Source organism: Microtus ochrogaster, linkage group LG9, assembly GCF_000317375.1.
Source record: "Microtus ochrogaster isolate Prairie Vole_2 linkage group LG9, MicOch1.0, whole genome shotgun sequence".
NCBI lineage: Eukaryota > Metazoa > Chordata > Mammalia > Rodentia > Cricetidae > Microtus > Microtus ochrogaster.
In genome coordinates this window covers 977,401-984,282 of record NC_022034.1, presented here as the reverse complement: position 1 = coordinate 984,282, position 6,882 = coordinate 977,401, and positions in this window count along the sequence as shown.

The following is a 6,882-nucleotide window of genomic DNA, read 5'->3' as shown; positions in this document are numbered from 1 at the left end:
AATCAATGGTTCTAAAATCTACAGAAATTAAAGACAATACTTAACCTGAGTGATTTAAAATGTTTTGTGTATATGCATTTAAAAGTCCTTTATTATAATTGTGATTTCTCTCAAACAAAATTATATTACAGTTTGAGTTTGTATAAAATTTAATTGCCCAAATAGACAGATATATAAAGCATTACTTGTTTATGCGCTCATATTGGTTAGCATACTTCACAATGTTGGTGGAAGTAGTACTGTCATTAAATAATTCATTTAGGCTACAACAAATATTAGCCTCTATTACCTACTACTTATCCCTTTTTTATATTAGAGAAATAATGCAAAAAGTTCAAATAAATGAAGAGAATTTAATACAATTGTGTCTATGTATATAAATAGATTTTGGGACCAAATTCTACTTATGATTCTGTGTCTCTAATTTTTATTAATAGAGTTAATTAAGCACGATTTAAATATTGCATAAATTGTAAACAAAGATGCATAGCAAACCTAATACATGATTAATTCCTTATTTCTTAATAATGCCAAATAACTCTGATTACAAATAAATTTCAATTCTAATAGGAATATTAATGATGATAAGATGTTCCTATTACCTGATAGTCCAAAGTCAAAGTTTTCTATAACTGCAGTATCAGATGTTTTTTTTTTTTTTTATCAGAGAATCTCATTCAACGAACTACACATCTCTGTCGACAAAAATTCTGGGTTACTTATAAGATTAACAAATGATACCTGTACACAGATTTTCTTAATGGAACTTCTGTTTTACTTTAACTTATCTAAATCATTCTGATTTTAAAAATACTTACTGTGAACCAAAATTCATGAGGAATAAGCAAAAAACAAATGCCTTTTTTAATATTCTATGCCCCCAAAATTTTATTTGCTCTTCTTTTTTTCAAAATAACATATGGAATCTACATAAGGTTTGGAAAATATCTGTACTAAATCATTTATTATTTTTAGGTATTTGTTCCTACATTTTCTCTGAATTCATTATTCATATTGTGAAGATAATTTTAACACCCTAGAAATTTTATGCTGTTCTATGTGAAATGAAAATTTTCTTGGGAAAGTATGGCCCAAATGAAGCCCAGGAATTATTGTGGTAAAAATAGGCGAGTGGTTTCCTTGCCCTTCTGCCTTATGATTCCAGGTTCTTCATATGTAAGAACAATGAGCATCATGCAACATGTGGTCATCTACAGGGGCCAATTTCCAGGCACGATTACTTGGCACAGTTTCAGAAATAAAGTTCAAGAACAAATTGAGTCAGGAAAAGCATGGTCATGATCACTCTGTTCTTTCCGATGCACCAAATTAAATCTATGTGCACATATTTTCATGTAGAGTGCAGATTAAATTGACTCCATTACTAAATAATTTTGTAATTTACATTTGTATAGGACAATAATCAATTAAGTCTATTTTATCCACTTTGGAAAGTTGAATTTTTCTGACATATGTTTGTTATTTCATCAGTATCACTCTTTTTTTTTACAATCATTTAAGCAGTGAGAAAGTGCAGAAATGTTCACAATGCCGATGTATTATTGTAGGTAAAGTATCACAGCAGTAATCCAAAAAATGTTCAGACATTTAAATTTAAATATTAATGTACATCACTTCTGAAACTGGGGAACTAAAACATTGCTTTTTATATTTTTATTCTCTCTTCTTCTCTCTCACACATTTATATACTTTCAGCGTTTTCCTTTCTTTCCTCTTCTTTCTCTATTTCTTTTCTTTTACTGTTATTTCCATTTTTACTTAGTTTCATTTAATTACATTAGCATATATTTATTGTACACACTAATTAAAGTTTTAAGAGAAGTTTTCACACAGATCATATTGGTGTTTCCTAAATCCCTCTCCTACCCTGCCTCCTCCCACTTAGTGGTCATCTCTTTCCTTGATCATAGTTCCCTTGCTTCATATTTCATTCTTTCTAAATTCTATGTATTGTAGAAAATGTAGTATTTGATGTTGTTATCACAATGTGATGATTCTCCATTTGCATTCATTTTGTGAGAAGAAATAGGCTTTGGTCCATCCAATCTCTGAGAAGTAAATGTGATATATGCCATATTTTATTTACTCTCTCATCTTTATTCAGAAGCTGAAATTATGTCCACCTTTCACTATTTGATTAGCATATGGGTATACCAGCATCTCTATTGTATGATATCTGTAGTCTTTATGTGTGTATACAGTAACAGTACAGTGATCACTTGCTAGATTTTTTAATATGTAAACTACTTATCAGTTCATAACGTAATTGAACTGACATTCTAATTCTAAATAGCCATGCATATAGGAGTATCTATTTACTTTTTTTTTTTACCATGCATTTCTTGATGACAGTTACACACTGAGAGTGATACTCAGTAGAGATTTAATTTACAATAACAACATATAGAGTGTTAAACATCTTTTATATTGTTATACACTAATATTTCTTTGGAGAAGTGCCTGCTCTTTTTGGTAGGTCCTATATTGGTAGCTCATGTGGTGTTTTTGCATCTAATTTATTTAATTCTATAAATATGTCCTCAGACACATATGTAATTGTTGTTTTCCTCTCAAACATTTGTGAATCTGGATTCTGTTATTTGTTTTGTCTTGCTATCTTTTGAAATAGTTAAAGCCAAACATGAAAAGAGCAACACCAACAATATAAAGTACTTATTTTTGAACGATTCGGGGAATTCAAGTGGATGAAATGTGTGAGTTTGTGTTTAATCTCCATTTTCTTTCCATTTTTCTTTTTTTCTGGATTTTTGTGATTTTACAATGTTTTGATCCACTCTATCAAGGGACAAAATCTTTGCAGCGAGAAGGACATGCTAAAAGAATCCTTGTGGTAAAACCAGGAGACTCTGTGTGTTTAAGCAGTGCAAACAAAACACTCCTCATTTTTAATATGAAATCAAGTATAGTATGAGGTGTCATTCACTGTAAGATGAAGCAAATGAAAGAAAAGTGAGAAAATACACCAGGTATTATGTCTTATCATCTCAGATTATATGGAAAGAGCCAAGAATATTCCTCCTAGGCTTTTATATCTCCTGCTGATATTATGGGGAAATGGCAGGGCATCCTATCATATCCTTGCTCTCAAGCACATTGACTGCCCATAATTGTGCAATTTTTCTAGAAGGACACGTTATTGGAAGCTCTGTCCCATTCATAGGTTACAGTCAGTTCATAGTTTTCTCCCAGTTGCTCCAATTCTGTAAGACCCTCACCCCTTATTCTCAAAGAAATTTCCTAACAGAGTGTTTTAAAATCAAAAACTCCAGACTAGCTTCATGTTCCCAGAGTTGATGGTGCCCCCCACCCTCTCGTTTTTGGAAATTCCAGAGCACAAGAGTCAGGACTCCTGACCATCTGGTGGTGACTGATAAACCACAAGATGCCCCAACTCAAGGACAACATAACCTGACTCTAAAGACAAAACAAGTTGACAAATCAGGATAGAAAAAAGCAAAGACCTAAAAGTAGTAAAAATTGCAACCATGCCAAAACCCCCGACAACCTTGAAGGGCTTGTGATTTTTTTTACTTTAAAAAGTTAACCCCACAGAAGAACTCTAACTCCTCCCTGCCTTGCTGTGACCAGTGCTGGAGAAGAGTTCCATGCTAGCATGCTTACAATAACAATAAACTTTGCGGTTGTAGTCTGGACTTCTTTGAGTTCAGTTGTGCTATCTGGGAGTCATAATCTAGGCACATTTGGTGCATTGGCCTGGAACTCCAGGGACCCCACTGGGATCCTTGAGAGTCCGGAGGTTCATTAGCATCTACCGGTAAGAGTGCTGTCTGTCTCTTTGTCTCCTCTGTGTCTTTGTCTAGTAACTTTCCTTTTGTACTGGTCGACTGATCTGGGATTTTGCGGGCTCTCACTGGGACAAATGTTTCTGAACAGTGAACCTGGAGGAGAAGAAAGACGTTTCATTCACCAGTTTGGGCAAGGGACCCCGAGTTCCAAGCCATTTCAGGCCACCTCAGAGGCAGAAGTTTGGTTTTGGAAACCTCCTTTGGGAAGCAATGAGACATTCCTGTTTGTTCAATGGCCCATTAGGAGTGTGTTTGTTCAATGGCCCATTAGGAGTGTTTGGGTATCTTCCTCCACCACGGGAGGAAGTGCCACCTTGTGTTTTGTCCCAGGAAATTGTCAAAGTCTTTTTGTATATTGTTGTGGTAATTGTTGCTTAGTTTTCTTTCTTCCTTTACTTCTATCTTCAGCTCTCCTCTTCAGCAAAGGGGAATACCCCATCAACACCCCTAGATTTAACTCTTGCTCACTGGCAGGACGTCCAGGATTCTGCCAGCAACAACATTGTGATTGTCAAGAAGAAGAAATGGGTCACTTTTTGTTGAGCTGAGTGACCCACCTTCAAGGTCTGGTGGCCAGCAAGTAGAACCTTTGATGCAGCAGTTATCCACTGGGTGGAGGAGATCGTCTTCCACCAATGCTATGGCCATCCTGATTGGGAATCTCTTGGGTATATTCCCAAGAGTGGTATTGCTGGATCCTGAGGTAGGTTGACTCCCACTTTTCTGAGAAACCACCACACTGAATTCCAAAGTGGTTGCACAAGTTTACATTCCATCAGCAATGGATGAGTGTTCCTTTTACTCCACATCCTCTCCAGCATAGGTTATCATTGGTGTTTCATAAAAATAGAAAAGCCCCCACTTACCAAATCAAAACAGGAACTAAAAATATCAGTTAAGTGCAGCTAATTCCTGTGTACAAGATAATCATAGATTGTACCTGCCTGAAGTGATGTGATAGTGATCTGTTCACAAACCCCAGTCAAATGCTCTGTAGCCAGACCTCCTGACTGAAAGAGTCAAAGTTCATGCTGGCAAGGCCCAGAAATCTGACATTTTAAAATGGTACAGCTTTTTTTTTTCTTTTGCTATGGCTGAGTCAGGAAACCTCTCTTAAAGGAGCAGTGCCACACTGCCAGCAAACAACCAAAAGCAGTATTAAACTCTATTTTAGTGTCTAGAATTCTTTTTTAAGCCCTCTCAGGTTTTACATGGATTGAGTTGGCCACATTGTGCCAATTGTTACAAGGAGTGGCTTGTTTATCCCAGCCACTCAGAACAAAAATAATCACACACAGAAACTGTATTAATTGTATCAATGCGTGGCTCATTAGCTCTAGCTTCTTATTGGCTAACTCTTACATCTTAATTTAACACATTTATATTAATCTGTATATCACCACGAGGTCATGGCTTACCAGCAAAATTTCAGTACATCTATCTCCGTCAGCAGATCCCTGGTGTCCTCTGACTCCATCCTTTTTCCCAGCATTCAGTCTAGTCTTCCTCACCTACCTAAGTTCTGACCTATCAGCAGGTTAAGGCAGTTTGTTTATTCAGTAATGGTAATCACAGCACACAGAGGGGACTCCCACATCACACATCCTCCAAGCTTTTATCTTTCTCATGAAACATGATGAGATTAGAATCAAGAGACAAAATGTCCCTGGTTTTTACCTCAGTTTGCTATGTTGTGATAATTTTTACAGCATTGAGAAAGGTATGCAACAATATACAAAGGATATAATATTAAAGGCATTATAATTAAATTGAAAAGTAAATATAAATTATTTTATGTCAAATATAGCTTTAGTTGGTATTAATAGTATATGTTTTAACTTTTAATGTAAAGTAGGTAAGACATCTCAGCTAAAATTGAATATTGTTTGCAGTTTTGACAGTCTACAAAGTGACAGTTTTTTTTTTTCTACACTTGCTAACACAAAAAATGTAAGGTTCCTTGCCATAGAAATAGACAAGTAAAGTATACTTTCAAGTTAAACTATGGTTGGAGAAATGCCTTCTACATGTGTCTAATTGTGTGTAGATTAGCACATCTCACAGCTTACTCCAGAAAAGCTCCTCATTTCCATGAGGGACAGTTAATGAGAAGATTCTTAACTGAGCAAAGTGCTGAGAATAAGTGACAGACAGATGAGCTCTGGTCCTAATAAGACATCGAAATCATCCCTTTACAAGGTCTAGGTAACACTGTAGAAGACAGTCAGCTGGGGGGTCGAGTAGAGTAATATAAAACAAACACTGGTGTTTGTCATGTCATGGATGTCACAATGATGAACTTAAAACAGCTGTGGCTACTTGCTCAGGTCCTAGAAACACACACATAGGTTCACAAGTTGAAATGTAGTCCTACCAGTAATTGGAAGACGATGAAAAAATAAGAGGGCAATGATAGCAGGGGCTAATATAGTCAAAATACTGTGTATGCATTACTGAGGTCCTTTTCAGAGATGAGCACTCATTGTAAATTACATACTATGTTAACGATTATCTCACTATGACAGAGACTTCCCTGATCAAATCTAAGAGTAGAAATAGGTCTATGATTATAAATATACATTGCACATAAGAATTACATCAGTGAAAAGATATTCTAGTGTTGAAATCGGGAATGTTCTTTATATTCTTAGAAATATGTTTCAAACTATTCAGTTATATCTGCATTAAAAAGATATCAAGAAAAAGTGCATTTAAAAATAAATGTGTATTAAATACCACCAACAAAATAAGACAGAAAATGAGGAAAATATGTGGAATGAGGCATATTAAAATTCTAAGTAAAACAAACTAGAAAATATTAAAATCAAATATTTATTAAATGTTTTATAATTTATCAAAAACATAAACCAATAGGAGTAACAATAGTACAAATTACAGACAATACAGGTGCTGCAGAAAATATGAGACAAGGTTCATAAGGTATTGATTTAATACAATGCAAGTCTATGAAAGACACAAAACAGGGAAATATATAATATATGGATGACCTGGACTGCTTGCATTTGTGAAAATA